The 23,568-nt window shown below is 38.0% G+C and overlaps 1 long non-coding RNA gene across 1 annotated transcript; it reads right to left on the bottom strand.

Moving 5' to 3' along the window:
• Positions 1-2,240: 2,240 nt before the first annotated feature.
• On the bottom strand, positions 2,241-20,226 carry LOC125359891. The gene is made up of 3 exons (XR_007212619.1): positions 20,214-20,226; positions 4,927-4,936; positions 2,241-2,382 (listed from the first exon to the last, which is right to left on the bottom strand). It is a non-coding gene; the product is annotated as an uncharacterized LOC125359891 (long non-coding RNA).
• Positions 20,227-23,568: the final 3,342 nt, after the last annotated feature.

Here is a 23,568-nt window from a genome sequence, read left to right on the forward strand (position 1 = left end):
GAAAAGGGATTCGTGCCAAGTTACACACCCTGCGGAATTATCCGGAGTGAGGCGAGATCCCTGATCGTAGCTTCCCTCCTTCCTCTCCATTCATCCCGCCGCAGAAGCCAGGCATTCCCGGTTCTTTTCCCTAATGAACTCTTCCCCACACTTGCACATCTCCTGAGTGGGTTGGATTTTTTTTTCTTTAGATAACTGAAAGAAAAAAAAAATAGCTGGAGGGTAGGTATGGCTTGGGTGGTAGAGTACCATTCATAAGGGAAAAAGCCAAGCAAGACTGTGACACAGACAAAAATACACATTTCACCTTTAGTAGTTTAGAGTTTTCGTTATTTGCCCTTCCTATGTCCATTTACAGTAAAACTTTGGTATCTGGCTATAGAGTTCCAGAGAAACCACCACTGAGCAAAAACTGAATGCTCAGGTGCATAGAGTTCAGTACTCTAAGATTATTCAAGTTTACCTATACCATACATATATTAGATGAGTATCCATAACTTGAAACACGTGGAGTTAAGCTACATCACTGTCACAAAATTACTGTTATATAGATTAATACTATTAATCAAGTATTAGATTTTTTTTCATGTCCTTTATCTCAGATGCTGAGGATGATTTGATTAAAATTGACGATATGGTTTATGCCACATTTATCGTTTTGGTAGCATTGGAAAAAATGTAAATGGAACCATTGTTAAGTCAGGGAGAGTCTGTTTTTTTCTCTGATTGTAGTATTATAGTTTTCTGCTATAATACTCGCACTGATACTATATCTGACCCTCTTCGTTTACCCTGTTAATACTCCTGTCATTACCTCTAGACTCTATCATTTATCAGCATCCAAACTCTCTGTGTCTCAGGTGCCAGTGAAACCTTAACCTGAATCATCTATCCCATAAATCTCCATCCTGGTACTCTGAAGAAAGTAACACAAAGAGACATACAGCATATTCTCACTTCCTAGCTTCAACTCTCTCCCTGATTCTTAATAATTCCTTATTTTATCATTAGTTGATTTCCCTGCATTTCTTTCAGTACCTTCTCACAAACTTCAGCACCTTCTTCAATCCCCTTTCACATTCAGCTTTTCTGTTTATTAGAAAACAATCAGTTACAAGGCATTCTTCAAAAACTTAATAGACATTTGTATACACCTACAATTTTTCATGCTTGTTTCCTTTGTAATTGTAATTTATGTTCCCTTTGTAGATTGCTCCTTAATGGATGATGACAGACTTATCATGGATGAACTTTTGAGTGATGAGACAGAGATATGCAGTGAGACCATGGCAGCCTACAGCTGGGACTTTATCTTTAATGCAGGTGGTTTTCTTGTGGTAGCTAGTAAACAAGTTTCTTTTAAGTAACAGGGGCTCCAATTTGTTATTTCCAATATGTTTATAACAGATCAGTAAGGACAAAAGGTTGATACACCTGTTCAAATGTAGTATGAATAGATTAAATTTATAGGTAGATAGACAGATGATAGATAGATACATAGAAATATAAATAAATGATTAGATAGAGCTAGGCTGTATTCTGAGCTTACTATTAATTACCCACTCAATAAACTACAGATTTTTTAGGGGCCACAGACATTTCCAGTACTTTGTACCTACTTAGATGAGAAAATTAAAGCCATGATGTAACACAAACTTCCTGCCTTTGCACTTCCCTCACTGACACATTTATTTTCTGTCTTTTATATGCCTATCTGAGAAGGTAAAATATTGTTTGTCCACCAGGGCTGTTAATCAGTATTTCTCTTTCTGTGCTTCCCTGCTGCACTTTATACAATTGATTCCACCTGCTTTTTTTTTTTTTTTTTTTTTTTTTTTTTAGGTCATGGGATTTGAACTCTGGGCCTAGGCACTGTCGCTGAACTCTTCAGCTCATGGCTAATGCTCTACCACTTTAAGCTGTAGCACCACTTCTGGTTTTCTGGTGGTTAATTGGAGATAAGACTCTCATGGACTTTCCTGCCTGGGCTGGCTTTGAACTAGGATCCTCAGATCTCAGACTCCTGAGTAGCTAGGATTACAAGTGTGAGCCACTTGCGCCTAGCTGGTCCCATCTTCTTGAAACCTAACTCTGCATTTCTCCCATTTTCCCCCCTTATGCATTTAAAACAATTTCTCAAAGTTCCAACTTTGGGTGTTTTTGTTTTTTTTCTTTATCTTCCTCATAGGCAGTATACACTCACTGGTTTAACCTGCCAGTCATGAATTCTGAAGCTACTGCCATTCCTGGTTTCTCTTTTAAGGTTAATTTTTTTATTTCTGAATAGGAAAAGAAGGAAGAGACCATGAGCCTTCATATTCTAATTCATCCCTTACTCTCATTCCTACTACCAATTTTATCTTCCTGTCTCCATTATGATCACTTGAAGATCACTGAAGATGGTGGTTCAAAGCCATCTGGGGCAGAAAAGCCCCCATGAGACTCTTATTTCCAATTAACCACTCAAAAACCGGAAGTAGCAATGTGGCTCAAGTGGTTGAGTGCTAGCTTTGTACACAAAGAGGCTCAGGGACAGTGTGATGGCCCTGAGTTCAAGCTTCACAAACAACTACAAAATAAACAAATAGATAGGTGATAGATAGGTAGGTAGGTAGGTAGACAGATAGATAGACAGACAGACAGGTTAGATAGATAGTAGAAGCAGCAGCATTATAGTCCACTTGGGTCTATGTTTGAGAACATCCAGGAATGGACTGAAGAGCAAGTGTTCTACATAGAGGTGACAACATTTGTCAAGACCTAGGTATTGGTGAAGGCTAGACTGAACACAGAGATTTTACACAGAGCTGGAATAAACAGTGGCCAGGTCTTGAAGAGCATTACTTGTCATGTTAAGGAGTTTGGGCTGCTTGTTAAGAATAACACTGGGAGAGAGCAAGGGAAGGAGTGATAATGTCCGAAAAGAAATGTACTCATTACCTGAATTATATAACTGTAACTCTCTGTGCATCACCTTTATAATAACAATAAAAATGTTTTAAAAGAATAACAAGTCTGAGAATTTCCTGTGGTTTCCATTTTAGAGAAGAATTGAGATGCTCTAAGGAAAGGGAATCGAAGAGTAGCAAGACAAGAAGGAGGGAAATCAGTTATGTCATTATAGTAACCTGGCAAGGGCATCTTGTCCAGTGTGGTCGAAATAAATCTCAGAAGAATTTAGGAAATAGATGTGGCAAAACTTAGATCTGGGAGAAATCAAGGATGGTGTTTCAAAAACAAGCTTTAGTGAAAAAAAAGGACTAGCCTATTTGTTATCATGCTTAGCCCAAATCCTAAAGAGTGGCTGTTTTCTAGTGGCTGGGATGTCTTTTTAAAATAATATTACCTTTATTCATTTATTTATTATCTTTAGTTATACAAAGGAGTTACCACTCAAAGCAGTTTGTAATACAACTCATCTTGATCAGTGTCACCCCTTTCAACATTCTCACATGTCTCCCAACCCAGCTCTCCAGGTAACATAGAGGCAGACCATGTGGGAGGTGACCAGTAGTTCAGTTATGGTTACATGTAGCTCATGATGCCTATGAAACATGCTTTTTACAGTGCGCAGAGCCATGGCAATTGGGCAGATGATACTGGAAAGAAATCTAAGGTGAAGTTCTTAAACACTTAAAAAAAAAAGTTTATATTGTATTGAAATGATCGGTTTTGTATCTGTCTCCACCACTCCAGAAGCCTGGTCCCTAATGATTGGTGATTCCCTAGCGCTCAGTACACTCATACATGTTGAACTGAACTACCTTTTAGATATGGTGAATCTCAAAGGAGAAACTAGTAACCTCAAAGAAATATTTCCTTGTTATTATATGTACTTTGCTTTTTTAATTTCTCCTCATGGTTATATTTCCTATTACAAAATAATGACAGGAAAGTGTTTTGTTTGATTTGTACAAACTTAAAACAACACTATTCCAACTCAGTATAGAACCAGATGTTGTAATGAATCTGCAGTCATATTAGCTCTTGACCATAGCCTTATATGTTGGATTATAAATTCTATGGTGGTATCTTTGAGGCTCTCAACTCACCCCTGTGAATCATGAATATTTCCTGATATCTTGAAAATTATGAATAGCAATCTGAAATGAAGCTATGAAATTCTCTCTCTCTCTCTCTCTCTCTCTCTCTCTCTCTCTCTCTCTCTCTCTTTTATTTTTTATTTATTTATTTTTTTGCCAGTCCTGGGGCTTGGACTCAGGTCCTGAACTCTGTCCCTGGTTTCTTTTTGCTCAAAGCTAGCACTCTACCACTTGAGCCACAGCATTACTTCTGGCTTTTTCTGTTTATGTGATGCTGAGGAATCGAACTTCATGCATGCAAGGCAAACACTCTACCGCCAAGCCCCATTCCCAGCCCTCATTTTATATTATAGATGGCAGACAAGAGATCTTTGTTACTACATAATGAAGTATAGATAACATTGTATGAAAGCTGGGTGCCAGTGACTTGTGCCTGTAACTCCAGCTTCCTGGGAGGCTGAGATCTGAAGATTGAAGCCTGCCAAGCAGGAAGGTCTTGAGACTATTATCTCCAATTAACGACCAGATACCTGGAAGTGGAACTGTGTGTGGCTCAAATGGTAGATAATGATGTATCTCTCCTGTGAGCCAACAGCTTGCTGACTTTACAAGCAACATTTAAGATACAAACCCACCAAGATTCTATTCTCTGCACATCTAACTTTGGATAATTAAATATGTTTAACATATAATCATGGCTTATTTTTTGGACTTGTATATAGTTTAATGTAAGTATTTGAGTACAGTTTCATATATTTGCATGTAGTTTCATGTAAATATATAAATATCCTAAAAACAGTAAAATTTAAAGAACATGGAAAGTTTTAGTACTATTTGTTATATTCAGCATACTCACTGGGTGGCGCTGTTGTATTAATGTTACCCTTTACATGCTGAAGATTTTTTTTGTGTGTGTGTGTTTTACATAAGTAAACAATTAGAGTCACAACCATTGAACACAGTGTTCTGGATGACAAGAAATCTACAATCTAAATTTATTGGCTTTGAAAGTACGTCTTTATAGAAGAGTTGAGACTTGAGAAGAAAAATAGCATTGAATTCAAGGTGGTTGTCTGCTTTTATTACCCTTCAATCATTCTAGCACTGCTAACTAATGCACACCTTGGCTGTGCCCACATCTTTACTCGTGGGTTAAGGATCGAACTGTACATTTATAATACCTTAAATAATATAGTTGTTAAGGCCCTTTCGGTTTGAAACTGTGAAATACGTGACTTTTGGTAACTTGTGATTCCCTTGAAAAGAAGCAAAAGTATTGGTGTGCAGCCTTCTCTGGCATCCCTTCCTCAACCCTCACATAAAGGTATATGGTTAGTGTAGATCCCCTGGAAGTCACCAGACAACCAGTTGGATAGTGTTAAAAGATAATTTATTCAATGTAACATTTTTAAAAATTCACATTTTAATTTTGGATAGGTAAGTAATACTATCATAATTCTGGTACTCTTCCCAGTTATTTTAAAGACATGAATGAGGCACTCAGAAGAAAACATTAACCATTTTATAATGTAACTTTTACTGAGGGTGGTCTGTCTGGGCTGTTTGAGCAAACTCTCAGCTGCCTGGCTTTGAAACAACAAAATTAATTGCATACGGTGCCAGAGACTGGGAAGGCCAAGGCCAAACTGCAGGGAGATTCTGTGCATACTTCAGGCTACTTTCTGGGTATAGCTGTGTTCTCACATGTAAAAGTGCTGAATGCATTTCCACTAATCCTGTTCATGAAGGCCTTACCCGCACTACTTAGTCATCTGCCAATTGTCATTTTCTATACTGTCACTTGGGGAGTTAGAATTGCATTGTGAATTTCAGGGAAATACACATTCACACTATAGCAGAAGGGAAAGTTATAAGATCAAACCAGTAATGACAGCACACATCAGTTTGGTGATAACCTGTATGGACATAGTTCTGGTATCATCACACAATTCTTAATATTTTTCAATTTAATAGTTTTATTATTATAAAGGTGATATACAAAGAAGTTACAGTTACATAAGTCAGGTAAAGAGTATACTGCTTTTTAGATAATGTTATCCCTTCCTTTGCTCTCTCCATTTTCCCCTCCCATCCTCACAAGTTGTATAGTTCATTTTCAACAAGTGTCTAGTGAGTACCGCTTTTGCATTTGTTCACTCTTTGTCCCTCTATTTCCATGACATGACACTTATTTTGGAAAAAAAATATTATCTTTAACTAGTTGAACTAAGGAATTACTGATCAATAAAGTCGTTTATGAAAAAATGTATCTTGATAAATGTCACCCCTTTCAACATTCTCAACCCACCCATTCCCTCACTTTTCCTAAGTTCTCTAGGAAATACATTGGATTTTTTACTGCATTCTCCCCCACCTCTTGTCTTCACTCATCTCTCCCTGTCCCCTTGACTTCACCCCATCCCTTTCAAGTAGCCATTTCTTAATGTGTATTTTGTAGAGCTGTGATTTGCCTTTCTAAGGAATTGTACATCACATGACTATTCAGTGATATCTAGACTGAATCTACTAATATGGATTCTATATAACCTTAGAAGAAAATCACTTCTAAGTTCTCAACATCTTCTCGTAGTACAGAATCCCCTTTTCCCTCAAGTAAATCATTTCTATAGGCATACTAATTAATATCTATTTTCATTCTTATCATTTTGGAAAACAATCACTTGTCTGTTTTTCCTTACTGTTATTTAAGTTCAGCTTGATAAAGTATATGAATGGTGCTTATGAAAATAGTAAAAACCTACAAATACAAAATTAATGTAAGAACATTGTTCCAAGATAATCCATTACAACAGTTCGAATTTAAATCACTTTTTCATGTTTCTCTTAATAGTAATGTTTGCTCAACATATATACCAGACAAATAGATGTCAGATCCTCTCTTTGTGGGGCTTCATCTAGTTCTCAAAATTGAATGGAGTTTATTTCTGTTGGCACTATTTTATGAAGAAAAAAGCAGGCAAGAAATGTAGCCCAGTGGTAGAGTGCTTTCCCAGCATGCATAAGGCCTTGAGGTTGACCTCAGCAGTGGGAAGAGAGAGCGAGCCAAAAGCAAATTTAAAAACACAGATTCTGTCCTTAGTTCCTGCATTGTAATGCCTCATCTTGAACTTCTACATCAGACTGATGAGATCTAGTGTTAAATTTTGTAACCTGTACAACAGACCTGTCAAGCTAAAATTAAACATATCAGAGAGACTCTCCAAAGCATACTGACAATTTATTTAGAAACAAAGCATTGAAACATGAATATATGCATGCCATAGTAAACCATGGGCATTTTCAAAGAGGCTGAAGTAGGGAAAATATTTTAAAGACAAAAATTTAACGGATTGCATTAGATACTTGGAATGAGTCATTGGCCCTAAGCATTAATAACAAGTGGCATCTTCCAAGGTCAGACATCCTGTTTCCAGCCAGGTATCCTTGCAGAAGTACTTCTATTTCAGACAGTGCTGGCTTCTATCCAAGCTTGTGCTTCTGAAAGTCTTTTATGATAGCTATCTATTAGGTATGTATACAAAGAAACCCTTTCTAATCTCTTTGCCTCTCTTGTTTTTGTTAAGATTGACACAAAACTCTATTTCAACTTTAATAACATTTACCTTTCTTTCAATCCTTTAAGCTGCTTGGTCCTTGATGGAGTTTTCTTCATTGAGGAAAATGAAGTAAATTTGTCATAGGGATGAACTCTTTGGTTTAAGTTTAATATGTTTTTCTTGAATATTTTTGATAAAGTACATTTTTATTTTATTTGTGTTGTCAAGGTCATGTACAGAGGTGTTACAGTTACATATGTAAGGTAGTAAGTACATTTCTTGTCAAACTTGTACTTCTTTTTCAAGATGATTCTAGTAATAGATTGTAGTGAAAAAATTCCCCATTTGTCAGCCATGAGCTTATCAGTCCTCTGCTAGTGCCTCGCTTTTCCTTTTGCTAGTTCAAATAATCCAAGAGTCAGAGGGTCACTGCCCTGGTGATTCCAGTGTTTGCCAGTTATTAGTTATGGTGTCCTAGTCATAAATCTCAGCTTACTGTGCTATAAAAATGCTTATTGAGGCTAAGTAAAATAATGAGATAATGAATAGCAAGTAACAGTAAAATGGTCACTGCACTAGAATACATGTAGGTATTAGCATACTCGGTAAAGTGAGGCCTTTGTCTAGGTCATTAAGTAAGTCTTCTCTGTGTCAAGGAGAGCCACAGGAGAAACAGGAAGTCAAAAATTCTCTAGCCGTTTGCCTCTTTGCCAATAGAGACTCCTAGGTTTTGTTTGGGAGAAAGCTACTTCATTTCAGAGAAGAGAAAAAGCTTCTGCTAGAATTAATTTTCATTGGACAATGTCACCTCTTTGGCTCAGCAAAGGGAAAAGAGAATGAAGTAGAGAGAAAGAGCAGGAAATAGAGAAATACAAAAACATTCCCCAGGAGAGGATGACTCATATCGGGCAGCATTGAAATCCCAACATAAATTTTTATCAGCCTGCTAGAATAGCCATGGGTCTCCATGGACTAGCTATATCTGGGTCATTTGGAGAGCTGCTTTAAAGTCTTGGTTTAAACTTCCTAATTTTAACAAGATCCTAATTCACTTATGCTGGTGATGGAGCCCAAGAATTTGAGCTTCGAAAAGTTCTCATCACACAGTTTAACACAGGTCAACAGGAAAGAGAGAAGGAATGGGATGGGGGCTGGGGTCACACAACAAAGAACTAATCATTGGAAAACCGTGCTCTCAGAAGACTCGCCATACCAAAATCCTGGAGTTGCTCTAAAGTGTAGTGTGAGTTCTCTTTATTATATGTGAATTTGGAAATAGGTTATTAGATTATTAAGAATGCCACAGCAAGTACAAGCCAGATGACTTAACAGAAATTCATGGTCTCATATTTCAGGAGCTACAAGTTCAAGATGAGGATATCAACAGGATTGAATTCTGAGGACTATGAGATAAATCTGTTCCATGCCTCTGCCTGAGCTTTTGGTAGGTTGCTGGCAATTGCTGATGTCCTTGATTTGGAGATGTATCACTCCAAGCACTGTCTTCATCTTTCATGTGGCATTTTCCCTTTGTGACAATTTTCTCTCTTTACAAGGACATCAATCATACAGAATTAAGGTCCACCCTGATAACCTCATTTTAATTTGATTACCTTTATAAAGACCCTATTTTCATGTATTAACACGTTTTGAAGTTTGGAGGGTTAAGATTTCAACATATATCTTTAAATGGCACAAGTCAATACATAAAACATTGTTCAAAGCACCATAGCCAAAAGCTATCTCAGGAAGAATCTTTAGCTAAGAGTTAAAGCCAGGGAAAATGTGCCAGCCCCTTCAGAGCAAAATATGATAGGTAGTACTGTATCTCTCTTTGCAAATGAGTACTAATTACTTATTAACATGTTGAGTACATTGATTAATTTTATTTTTCTTGGAAATAGGCCTTTTAAAACAGTGCCTGGATATTTTCAGAAAGAACAAAGTTAATTGAGTTGGGACACTTTGGGTCTCTCAGAGAAAACTAAGATTTAATTCAACAAACACTGAGAATTACCCTAACACATTTATCTAAACGGCAGTCTTTGTGAGTTGTTAGGCAGTGCACAAAGATATAATTCACAGGAGTCACAGTTTTTGCCACAATTCAAAATGTTCTGGCCCCAATTGCTGATCACATGCTGGTTTGCTAATAGTAAAACTACTTTATTTAAATATGTATGTCCAGCTTCCAGTGCCTTGGGTTACACAGTTCATACTGCACTGAAGAGGGCCATATATAAGCATTGGGACATCCTCTTCCACTCAACCCTTCCCCCTGCCACCCCCCTCCCCTTGACAGTTTTATAGCATGGCTGCATTGACTAGTGGAGGATTAGTGTAAGAATCAAAGGAACCAAAGTAAAGGGTACTTGGACATGGTATATACCTTAAATATACGTGATAAAACTTCCTGAGAACAAGAACAAAAAAAAATGTGTAACAGAATGAATCATCTTCAAAGCTCCCTAGTGTTCATCATGAGATGCAGGATTTCTAGAACATTCTGCAGAGCCACAGGGTTACAAGAAAGGAGCTTTACCAGAAAAAAAAAAAAATACCGCAACAGGGTTGGAGGGAGACAAATTCTAGAACAATTGATCCCCTCTTCAAGAAACAAAGCACTGTCTTCACAGAGATCACTAGATCTCCAGAAGCCATCAGGAATGAACAGAGCCATTCCAAGCCAGGGTGATTGCTGAAATACCACATTCCTCAGTCTAGTATGCAGATGGTTTCTGAAGACATGCCCTGATCTTCTTTACTCTTCTCTAGGTTCCAAACTTTTCAGAAAATAGACCCAAAAGGACCCCAAGGGGAGGAGTGGAAAGAATACCATGTTGCACCTCTGACTTCCTATAATTAAAAATGACCAGAATGGCATGGAACCTAAGATACCACTGAAGAAATGGAATGAGAGATTTAAGATGGCATTGTTGCTCACTGTCATTAGAAGAAACAAACAGTTTAAGGTTAATGATACTCTTCAATGTAAACACTCCTGAACCAATAGTCCTGTTCTCAGAAGAGATGGTCAGAGCAGAAATAGAAGTAAAATACTACGTATTATCTACATTTTTAAACGACCCCTCTGTACATCACCTTGACAATAAAATTAAATTTAAAATTTTAAGTGGATTATTACTAATGTTTCATCTTCTATTTATAAAATAGTCATTGAACCAGCTGTTAAGGATTTAGGAATTCCCTATTTAAATAAAATTAACTCTATTTTTAAGTAAAATACATTAATTTCCTATTTGTAGGCAGATATTTCAATACTTTTTGGCCATATAAATATGAAAAAGACATTAAGTGTATTTATAATCAGTAGTTATATATCTACCAGAGACTACAGGGTTGGTGGAAGAGTGATGGCTCCCAAAAGAAGCAACTAAACTCCTCGGGAACTCATTAGAAACTTTGCAAAAAGTATGACAAATAGGAGTTCTTGGTTGAGGAGCATTGTAAAACTGTTAAAACCATGTGATAATTTTGCTCAGATAAGTTTATAAGGTTATTTTTGTGCCTGGCAAGTAGATAAAAGCAGGACAGGAAAGCCCTAATAAAAGGAAGAAGTGCAGAGAGATAACTGGCAGGCAGGACTCATTGAGCATCCGGTGAAGTCTCACAGAGATGGAGAAGGGAAGCCGTGCCAGGAAGGGGGAAAGGCAAATGTGACCATGACCATTTTGCCTGGATCTTCCCTGTTTGCATTAATACAGTTTAAAGGTCTTTTAAAATTCACCTTGTAGCAAGGTTAAACTGGGGTCTCACAGCTGTAATTCTAGCTTCTCAGAAGGCTAAGACCTGAGGATCTCAGTTTGAAGCCAGCTTGGGTAGCACAGTCTGTGAGATGCTCTTTTTTTTTTTTTTGGCCAGTCCTGGGGCTTGAACTCAGGGCCTGGGCACTATCCTTGAGCTTTTTTTGCTCAAGACTCTTATCTCCCAGCACACATACAAAATGACATTGTATTCTAAAAGCAAGATTTATCAGTAAACAAACAGGAAGACTTGTCACTGACTCTTAAGATCTTACAATTTAATAGTATATACAAAAGTATAGAGAGACATACAAACTAAGGTAAGGGCTCATAGAGCTGCTGGAAGTAAGCCCAAAATAAGTAAATGACACATAAACAAGTATATAGAAATTTTCTTTATTCTTATAGCTTCTGAAGTTTTGACATATCTACTTTATGCACTTATCACTTCTAATTATAATCAACATAGCTAATAATCATCAGTTAATCGGGTATTTTGAAAAGAACCTCCATGGTCTTTGCTTTTTTGATCCTGAAACTAAAAGGTTGGACTAAACTACTTATGATTCTTTCCAAAGCTATCTAAAATTTATGACTATTTGAGATTACTTTAATCAGGATTAGTGACACCATAGTCACAGAATTCAAGTACAATATGATGAAATTTATTTATTTTTTAATGATTTGGTATATGTCTATTAGGAGGGTTGTTAAAATAAACTATAGGACTCCTAGTTTAAAAAAAAAGAATGAAGAGTTTTGGCTTGATTTGTTTTTGTTTGATCTATTTTATTTATTTTTCTTTTTGAGACAGGTTCTCACTGTGTAGCCGAGTTGGTCTCAAACTCAAGATCCTCCTGCACTGAGACTATAGGTATGTACCACCATACCTGGCAGGAAAGAAGTATATTCCATATAAGTTTTGAATTTGCAAAATATCCAAGTATTATGCTTACAATTGTTCCTTCTCCAATTACAATTCAAGGTAAACTGCATTTCCCAAACTTCTTTTTTCCCTAAGTCTGACATTCTTACTTCAATGTCAGCGTTTAATTATAGATGGCAGGCTCTATACAAGATTAAACACTGGAATGAATCATAGATTCTGCCCTCAGATCTTGAGTCAAATAGACCCAAATATAGATGATGATTTTACAAGATGAAAGTGATAAATTCATGAGAAATATCTTAGGAGTGTTCTAGCATCAGAGAAGGGAGAAATGCTTCCAGCAAGGAAAGCCTTGCAGTATTAAGATAAAGATGCTGCAGGAAAGGCACTGCCGACACAGTCTATGGCTTGGGAAAGGACTGGAAAAGTCAGAGACAAAAAAATATTTACTTAGGAAATGGCACTGTGGCTCAAGTGGTAGAGTGCTAACTTTAAGCAAAAAGGAGCAAAAGGAGCTCAGGGACAGTGCTCAGGCCAAGTTCAAGCCTCAGGAACTGCAAAACATATTAATTGAGATGAAGATAGTCTGGATGAGTAGAAGAAAATAAGTAGAAAAGACAGAAAGGCAAAGTGGAGGGCCCTTGAGGGATCCAAGCTAGAGCTAGCTATGAGGGTTGGAGGCTAGAAATTCAAATAAGCCAAGAAGATGGATTTGGTGGTTTTGTAGATCTATGGCCTTGCTGCATACCAGTGGCAACAGGGGAACTATGAAGATTCAGCCCAAGCAAATCACTTTCCAGAAAGATTTGGGCCATTCATGTTGTCTTTAATACACACCTCAAGGAAAGTATGATAAAGTAGGAAACTCACAGGCTTAGGTATGGAAAGGTTCAAATCCACACTCCCTCCATGATGTTATTGCCTGCTTCTGAAACTCAGTTTTCTTCTTTATCAAAAGGACTGGCTAATGTTCTTTCTTTCTTTCTTCTTTTTCTATTCCAATACTGTATTCAGGGCCACATCCTCTTGCTTGACTTTTTCACCAAGGACTAGTGCTTTATCACTTGAGCCGCACCTCTACTTCTGGCTTTTTGGTGGTTAATTAGAAATAAGAGCCTCTCAGACTTACCTTTCTGGCTGGCTTGAAACCATGATCATCAGGTCTCAGCCTTTTGAGTAACTAGGATTATAGGTGTGAGCCATCAAACCTGCATCAATTTATTTACCTATTTACTTATTCATTATTATTATGTTATTAGTAACGTTTTAGAAGGGACTCAGTAAATACTAATTACTACACGAGTTATTAACTAACCTCCAGATGAAAGTGATCTCAGTAGATAGAAAATTTCAGAATAATTAACATTTTCCTTTGTAAAGACATGTTTTTTTTTGTTTTTTTTTGTTTTTTTTTAAAGTACGGAACAGCATACTAAACTGAAACCAGAAAACAAAACAAAGAGAAACTATTACTCACCCACCGGCACTGGGCTTAAACTAAATTTTTGGTTGAAGGTAAAGTACCTGTTTCCCCTTTCTCTTCCCACTAAACCTGATGTTTACTTTAAGGATTATTCTTATACACAGCACAGTTTGAGTTGGGTCCTAGGTTTATTCTCAGTCTTTGCATTTGGAGTCAGTAAACTTGGTGCATGCATGGTTAATGTAACACAGTAGGATTTCTGAAGACTTTAAATATATTGTCATTTTAACCATACCAGAAGATCAGTGCTTAAGTAGTTTGCTTTGATAACACTTTTGGCAGTGTACCATTCTTTATTTTTATTAATGTTTTTGATTAATGTCTGGGAGACTCTCAAGCTTATTTCCAATTAGACAGGTGACCTTCCCCTTCACAAACTAAATCTTGTAGATTTATGAATGTAGTTGAGGCTAATCCCAGCTTGTCACTCAGCTATTAGAGCACCTTCAGTCTTAAAAATACCTACTGGCAAAAAAAAAAAAACCTGCTAGAAATTTAAGAGTGTGGCATGAAGGAAGAACAGAATAACCAAGCCTTTCACACAATTATCTTTATCAGAGGATTTGACTTAGAGCTTAAAAGCCTGATTGAAGCTGGGTGCCAGTGGCTCACACCTGTGAGTAATCCTAGCTGCTCAGGAGGCTGAGATCTGAGGATATGAGGAAATAGCTCAAGCTTTTTGTTTGTTTCAAGCCTGTATAATTTATTTATTGATCTAGAATCACTAATAGAATTACTTATTTTTCCTCTTTTATTTTTAAATCTGAGCTCCTTTTTTGTTTAGTCCAAGTGTTCCAAAACCAAAGGCTCCCATTAAACTACTTTTTTCTGTTAAAAATTTGAAAAGGCAGGACATAACATTATCAATACAATATATGATAACCAAAATTGTTTATTGTCGTCACCTCCTGAGATAAGATGTTCAAGTTCGGGGTGCTTTTGTAGTCTTGCATATTTTACAAATTCCTTTTCTTGCTTGGATTACTTTTAAATGATTGAAACATTGTTGAAAATGTGTTTCTCTCATGGGCTATTTGAAATGAAGAAAAATCACCCAGATTAAATAATAAATGGGGAAAGCAAACTAAAAAGAGGGGATCTGTTTTCCCTTGGAACATATTTTGAAGATTATTAGTGTCAGTGAATTTACTGCCAACCTACAATTCAATGGTAAAAGTAGATAATACCAATGTTACCTGAATAACCTGGCTAATGGAACCCAAATACATGGTATTTTTCTCTCTTGAATACAATTTTGTCTATACACGGAATCTGTGTATCAGTCCCACAGAAGAGATAGTTATTCTACATTGGACCTACTGATACTAAGCATTGCAGAGGTCTTTTTTTTTAGAAGAAAGATAAATGGACCCAGAAATAAGTCCAACCCTGAATGCTTTCAAAATCATTCAATCATCCCCATTTGGGTTTGCAAAGTAACTACACAGGTACAGTTTTATCCTTGGGAATTCACAATGCATTAAAAGAATGAAGCTATGCTAGAGATTTAAAATAATCTACAGAAGATCCGTGTGTGTGTGTGTGTGTGTGTGTGTGTGTGTGTGTATGTGTGTGGTTGTATGTGTGACTGTTTTTATGTTGCTTGTTTTCAATGTTGTTATGTTTCTTTTTCTTTCTTTTTTAGTAGTAGATTGGTTTCTCCTTTTCAGAATGAGTGCTCTGAAATTAACTGTAGCACTGGACGTCCATGGAAGAATTCTTTTGACTCTGTTGGCTAAACTAGTAAAGGCTATGGAATGAGAAAACATGACATTCAAACTATTGTTGTTTTTTTGAATTATTAAATTCTAATGGTTGCAATTTTCAAACAGAATTTGAATTTTTCCTCACTAATCTTTTTTTTTCTTTATTGTCAAAGTGTGATACAGAGGGGTTACAGATTCATATGAAAGGCAGTGAGTACATTTCTTGTTCTTCTTGTTACCTCCTCCCTCATTCCCCCCTCCACCTCCCCTTTCCCCTTTCCCTCCAAGAGTTGTGCAGTTGGTTTATACCAAATGGTTTTGTAAGAGTTGCTTTTTGAATGGTTTGTCTTTTTGTTCTTTGTCTCTCAATTTTGGTATTCCCTCTCCCTTCCCCAGATCTAATATCCATATAAACAATATCCAGGGTACTCAGATGTGATACACTGGTAGGGAGGGTAGAGTCACAGGAAAGGAGTACAAGAGAAACAAAACTAAACAAACCAATCAGTCAAACAAAGAGACAGGAAAAAGAGAATAAAATGTACAAGTTCATATGGCATGTTGAAAATAATTCTGTTCAAATGACATTTCTAATTATAATAGCCATTTTTGGAACTATATTTAATTCTAAGTTAAAAGTTTTAAATTAATATCTGTTATACTGATTACTTAGTGGAACTATGTAAGAAAATTGGGAAAAGCAACTTTTTACAATATTTGAAATCTTATTTATATTCTCCCAGCCATGAAAGCCCTAAATGTAACATTATTGAAAACTTAGTTTGTTTTTTCTGTGTATGACCTGCAGATGTTTCTGGAAAACATACTTCAATGTGGACTGATTGCCAGAAAAGGAAAAATATAATGTTAATGTAGGATTTGTTATATGAGAATAAATAAACCTTTGCTGGAAACAAAGGCACAATCTGATTATTCTTAAGAGACATCTTTACAAATACATTGAACTGGCTGGCTTATTAAACCATAAAGAAATTTATGCAGTAATTCTGGCAAGAACTGTACAGAAAGAGATAATGGTCAGATGTTATTTGTGAGAGTAAATATGAAATGGCTTATTGCTGCACTGAGCCAAAAAATAATGGAATTATGTAATCAGAATTTCAGATCACGAGGGGGCCTAAAAGAACAGTTAGCTGAACCACCACATCTTAAAATATGAAAAAGAAGGTTCAGAGAGATTGACTTTTTCAGGGTCAGATTAATGTGAGTCAGCGTTGCTATTGACAAATATATGCTCCAGGGTATTTGTTGAAAGAAGATTTTATTCAGACCATCCCAATATATACAAGGACCACTGCAATGAGGTCTTGTAGTGGGGATAATAGATCTCAGCTCCAAATATAGCATAACTAATGGGTAATGACAGCAAGAAACAGAGCCAGGGGTCAGTGGGTGAAAACATCACAGGTAAATGGGCTCTGGCTGAACCATGGCCAGGTGATCAGATTTCAGAGAGCTGGAGGAGGAAAAGGAATCTGGTCAGTCATCAAACATGGGTTTTCCTGACTAACAGATTTAACATAGTTCTTTTGCAAAAACTGCATTGTAAAATAAAATATGCAGATGAGACTAGCAGGAGATTCAAAGTTTGTTTTGGAAACTTCAAGTTACAATAACAAAACTAATTTTCTCCGTTCTAGAAATAAAGCGGACATAACAAACCACCAAAAAATTAGAAGAAAACTCTACTTTTGATAAGTCCATAGGCAGCCTTCAAACTTAAAGGCAGTCCACTCAAGTCTGTGTAACTGAGCCAATTAATGTGAAAGTCATTGCCCAGGTTCATGTAGAGTGTCTGTCTAGATATGACAACATCAGGATAGTTAACGCATAACAGAAATAGAGTAAATGACATGCTAATTGATGTCCTATTAGAAGAGTGGCATTGAAGAGACATATGACACCTTGCCCCTCCAGAATGTATGCAGAGGGATTTGGTGCATAGACCTTTGGCACACAAAAAAGGAAAGGTTTCTCAAAAACCTCATGTTTGTAGTAAGAGCTGTAATCCAATCCAAACAAGTCTATCCAGAGATCAAGAGTAGATTGCCAGTATTTCAGACATTTGCAGGTAGGAGTTTATTTGAAAAGTAAAAGACAAGGTCCTAAAAGATTATCTGTAATTTCTTAACTGTACCAAAGTGATCCAGAAGGATGGATGCCACAGGAGAAACATTAGCCGCAGTAAGGCAGAGGTGAAGACACACTAGCTGGGGCTGTGTCTCTGCACAGGCCAGGCCTGCCCTAGTAAGGACTGCAGGAGGATAAGATTAGAAAAGCCTCCGCTATCGCCTCCACCTCTGCCTCTGCCTCCGCCTCCTCCTCTGCCGCCGCCGCCCCCTCCCCTTTCCCCCTTCCCCTCTTTTCCCCCTCCTTCTCTGTCCATCTCTCCCTCTCCCACTTCCTCTTCATTTGTGCCAGTGTCCTGGGACTTGAATTCAAGGCTCAGTCCCTGGGCAATATCTCTAGCTTTTTTTTTTTTTTTCCCTCATGGCTAGTCCTTTACAACTTGAGCCTCAGAGCTCCAATTCCCACTTTTTGGTGATTAATTAAAGGTAAGAGTCTTATGGAGTTTTTTGCCCTTGCTGGCTGCAAACCGTGTTCCTCACATCTCAACCTCCTGAGTAGCTAGAATTGTGAGCCTGCAACTTTGTATTTCTTTAACTAGAGAAATTGCCTATAATTGACACTGAGTAAAGATTTATAAAGCAAGAGATCTTGGCGCTGTTGACACAAATTAATACATTTCTTCTTTAGAGATCCTGTGACAGGCAGATGTTCAGTATGGTCGGTATTAATATCTTATTTATAACAGGAAAGAACTGAGGCCTAAAATGAGCTGAAAAGCAGAGAATATTTTTGTGAAATAGTATTCTGAGATAGCACCTAAATTTAAACTACAATCTTCTCTAGATTGACCCAACTTTCCACACTGTGCTTCTACAAATGTCAGATTTCCTGATTGAAGTCAACCATAAACAGCACAAGGAATGTGTATAATTACTATAAAAAATGGAAGTCGAAGGTGTAATAGGTATTCCTCCCTCATGGAAACCAAACCCTAAAAAAGATAATTTGCATGTGGTACTGCAAATACAAGGTAACAACTAAAAGCACTTAAGACAATGAAAATTCAGTTGGCAGAGATAAGAGGAAAAAATGATGGAAGGTAAAATGAGCCATTACCAAAAGAAAAAGTCAAATAAGATTGAATCTGAGTCATTTAAAAATATGACTGCTGATTTAATGGCATGCTTGATAAATATAATAAAATAAGCAAGAATAAAACTAAGCACAATTAGATAGAAATTTTTAAAACATGAATTTTTACTGAGTTTGAATAATTCTAAAAAGCATTCATGACATCCAATGTGAATAATTATTAGGAAGAAAACAGAAAATTGGATAACATTAGTGGGTAATGTTTATGTGTGCATGAATTAATTTACATATACATTTAATTAGCATGTATGGATTTGTGGGTACATATGTGTGTATTATGTAAATACTTTTTTATTATCTTTAAGTAGCCATACAAAGTACTTGCCACTTAACAAAGCACAGTCCATCTTGGTCACTGTCAACCCCTTTCAATATTCTCACTCATCCTTCCCAACCCTTCCCTTCCCTCACTGTCTTAAGTTTGTAGGATACACATTGAATTGTTCACTGCATTCTCCCGTTTCCTCTTCATTTGTCTGCCCCTCTCCCTATGACACCCACCCTACCCTTTCAATAAACACCAGCTTCCTGGTTTTTATTTTGTTGAACTTTGACGTTGCCTTTCTAAGGAATTACACTATTTGAGTTATCCCTTCAATCTACCACATTTCAGCTAGTATATTTGTGTACATTTGCAGACCACCCAAATGTATTTACTTATAAGTTTGTAAGATAATTCTCACTTCCATAAATGAGGGAAAACATGCAACCTTTATCTCTCTGGGCCTTTAACATAATTTTTTTCCAGATCTTTCAATTTATTTATGGATGGTACAATATTATTCTTTCTAGTGGATGAGTAAAATTCCATTGTGTATATATACCACATTTTCTTGGAGGATTCATTTTTGAAACCTGCTGAAGGAAAACTTAATACAAAATAATTAATAATGGAACATAAACTGATGAAACAATTAAACTTGAAAGAAAGAAAGACTAGCCAGGGACTTAACAGTGAAATCTAGAGAAGCACATTGATAAGATCACTTCAATCCTAACCTAATTGGAGGAAGCTATGAGTAACAGACTTGATGGGCTTAAACCAACCATACATCTCTAGATGACAGAGTTTGACTACACAGAGGGCATGTGTGAAGGCCTGGTAGTCAGTAAAATATAGGGGAAAATCTTGTTAACAAGTTGAAGCTTGAATACGTTTTATAGCTGTGAGGTGTTTCTTGACAATAACCAATGTTCTGTCATCTGGATTTATAACTCACTCCTGACTCTGCCTAGCAAACACTAGCTAGCATCAGATCCTCCAAGTTAAAGTCTCAGTTCCCTACTCCCACTTCACATGCTAATCTCAAGATTCAAGCTACCTGTCCTTTGGACCAACAGGTAAATTTAAGAGTCCTCATGCCCTTCTTCATATCCATAATTTGCTATAATGGCAAGAGAACTAGATGTCTCCTACAAGTGTGTTATAAAGGCTATAACTCTACAATAAGATGAAAAGTAGACAAGGCAAGTCTGGAATGAATATGAGCATAGAAGCTTCTGTCCCTGTGGAGTTAGGAAGTGCCACTCTCCTACCAGATGGATGCAATCCTCATCCTAGAAGTGTCCAACATTGCCCAACATTGGATCATTCAAGAGACTTCTTTATACCCAGTCTCCAGCTTACACCGTGTCTCTGAATTAGGACAAAAGTTCCTACCCTTAACCTTTGAATCTAACTCTGTCTTGAGACTACCTGGGAAGTATCTAGACACCTCATTAGCAGAAGATCAAATTGAGGTGCCAGACTTTGAAGTCAGGCCCCACCACGTGAACCCCATTTTAGAATCGAACCCTGAGCCAATCAGATTTGTACCTGTGTTCTAATCTTGCTTGCACAGCTGATTGTTGTAACCTTGTTCTTTGCCTTTATAAGCCCTGTGTAATCACAGCTCGGGGCTCCCTCCTAACCTCCGCTGTGTCGGTGGGTAGGACGAGGTCCGAGTTGGCAGCTCGTTAAATAAAGCCTTGCCTTGCTTTTGCATTTCGGAGTGTTTGAATCTCGGTGGTCTTCTTGGGGGTGGTCTTGCAACTTGGCACAACATTTGGGGGCTCGTCCGGGATAGCCCCAGAGACCCCGAGATCCCAGACTCCGAAGGTAAGAAAACAGCGCTGTTCATTTGTCTTGTCCTGTAATTTGTCTGTTTGTCTGTTTTGCTTTTGCTTATACTTGTAGGGTGCAAGTCAGTTTGGTTTTTGGCCGGAACTGACCAGGAGGGCCTCCTAAACGAGACTCAACCCGCCCACCTTGGACTCAGGTCCACTCCTTCTGCACCCTTGCAGGAGGTTGTGGGCCAACTCGGGTCCACTCCTTCTGCCTCCTTGCAGGAGGTTGTGGGCCAACTCGAGTCCACTCCTTCTTGCAGGAGGTTGTGGGCCAATTTGGGTCCATTCCTTCTGCACCCTTGTAGGAGGTTGTAGGCCAGCTTGGGAGATCTCCAACTCGTAGCTTTTCTTAGGCCTGTGTGTTTTCCTCCTTTTGTATTAATTGTTTTGTTTTTGTAGCCTTTTGGAAGAAATTTGGAAGTAAAATTGTCCTAAATAATTATTGCAAAGTGAGAAAAGGAGAATTATGGCTACCAAAATGTTTAATTGCCATTCCAGCTTCTTTGTAGGTTTTTTGTAACAGTTTCCAGCAGGCCTACAGAGAAGCACAGGTGATTCCTACAAGTTTGTCAAGATCTAATACTGACCCTTAATAAGTTCCAGGTAAGAGAGCATGCTTAAAAACTACTTCTGTGTGGACCACCTTGTTGCTTATAATTGGAGTAAAGTGGCCCCTTATAAGACTCATTGATCTGAATCTGCGGTTCGAAGCCAGCCCGGGCAAAGAAAGGTCCCTGTGAGAGACTTGTCTCTAATCAGCCAGCAGAGTGCTGGGAACGGAGTGGTGTGGAGCTCAAAAGTGGTACGGTGCTAGTCTTGAGCTGGAGAGCTGAGGGACAGCACTCAGGCCCTGAGTCCAAGTCCAGTGGAAAGCCACTCCTCCTGGGACAAAAGTGATGGAGCATCCAGAGGCAGTAAGCCACTGCTTGGATGGCAGAGATGGTGTCAGATCCTAGAGTCACTACTGTTGGTCTGTCAAAAGTTAAAGCCAGGAAGTCCTAGAAGAATAGTTCATAAGCATGCCTTTCCAATGCCCATGTCTGTCTACTGGGCAGGAATTTGCCAGTCATCTGTGATAGTGGTTAGTAAGGGTAAGTTTGTCAAATGAGAGGATAGATTAAAATCTTACCCCCCGCATTTACTCAAAGCCCTGACTGGCAGTGAGAATTTTAAGCTCATACATCTGTTTAGTAAAGAAAGCTTGTAGACCTGAGATTGTGTCCTTATTGAGATCTGTTAAAGGCCTGTCAGCTTGCCAATGCCCCCCATCAACAGATTACTAAAGGAGCTCGCCTCTGTGGGAATAGGCCAGGCGTGTATTGGGAAGTAGATTTCACAGAAATTACAAATATTTGCTAGTTTTTGTAGACACCTTTTCAGGATGGGTTGAAGTCTATCCAACAAAGCATGAGACTGCGAATGTAGTGGCTAAGAAGATCCTGAAAGAAATCCTACCTACCCAGGAGACTGAACTCCTTAGAACCATGGTGGAAGGGACCCTAGACGGCATTGCCACTTGGGTTCATTGCTTCCACGCCAGGCCAGCTGACCTCTATGCCCTGGATGACAACTACCATGATGGAACATGGGAGGTCTCCAAGCACCCAACTCAGCCGCTTTGCCTTCGCCTCAAGAAAAGAAAGTTAGACTGAGGTTATAGGTTCCTGGCTAGGTAAGGTCAACGCCCCTGAGTCAGCCTGAAGAAATTACAGAAGATAGATGATCTTCACCCATCAGCCCCCCTTTAAAACCGAGGGACCAGAGTTATTTTCGGATACTACTTTTGGCCCTACTGGCCCATGCCTTACCTCCCCTAGACATGCAAGCCATTGAAATGGACAAAATGGAGCCATGATTGGCTCCCAAGGTACCAAAAAGAAAAAGGGGGAAATGAGGTGCCAGACTTTGAAGTCAGGCCCCACCACGTGAACCCCATTTTAGAATCGAACCCTGAGCCAATCAGATTTGTACCTGTGTTCTAATCTTGCTTGCACAGCTGATTGTTGTAACCTTGTTCTTTGCCTTTATAAGCCCTGTGTAATCACAGCTCGGGGCTCCCTCCTAACCTCCGCTGTGTCGGTGGGTAGGACGAGGCCCGAGTTGGCAGCTCGTTAAATAAAGCCTTGCCTTGCTTTTGCATTTCGGAGTGTCTGAATCTCGGTGGTCTTCTTGGGGGTGGTCTTGCAACTTGGCACAACAAAATGTGATTGTAATAATGGTCACATATATTCCATTATTCAGGAAATTCCCAAGATTTCAGGAGCTCTATGCCAGGAAGCAGGCAAAAAGGCCATTAAAAATATACTACATCAACTCACACATAAATCCATCATTAGAGGCCGAAAGCCTTGTTGGCTTAAGATAGTTAAGTACATTTTCTGTCTAATCTTTGGCTCAGGATTAAGCTGTGCAGGCACAGGGATAAATACAAGGAATATGTGGTTAAATACAATAATAAGAAGAAAAAGAAAAAATAATGACATCAAAACTATACATTGCAGAAAATCAGACTCTCCAAATTTAGTTCAAGGCAAGTTACTGAACAAGCAAAACAATGAGCATAACCCTCAAAGAGTAAAAGTCAACATCTAGAGCTCCTAGTATTATCTACAATGTCCAAGAGTGAACAAAAATTGAGAGAGATACAAAGACATAAATAAGTACAGCCTATATTCAGGGGAAATGGTGGTGAATCTGACTGTTCTCATATTTTGGATTTAACTAATGAAAAATTAAGAAAAGTAAGAGAAAAGGTGTATCAAGGAGGTGAAAATGTT

Source organism: Perognathus longimembris, chromosome 11 (assembly GCF_023159225.1).
Source record: "Perognathus longimembris pacificus isolate PPM17 chromosome 11, ASM2315922v1, whole genome shotgun sequence".
Classification (NCBI taxonomy): Eukaryota; Metazoa; Chordata; class Mammalia; order Rodentia; family Heteromyidae; genus Perognathus; species Perognathus longimembris.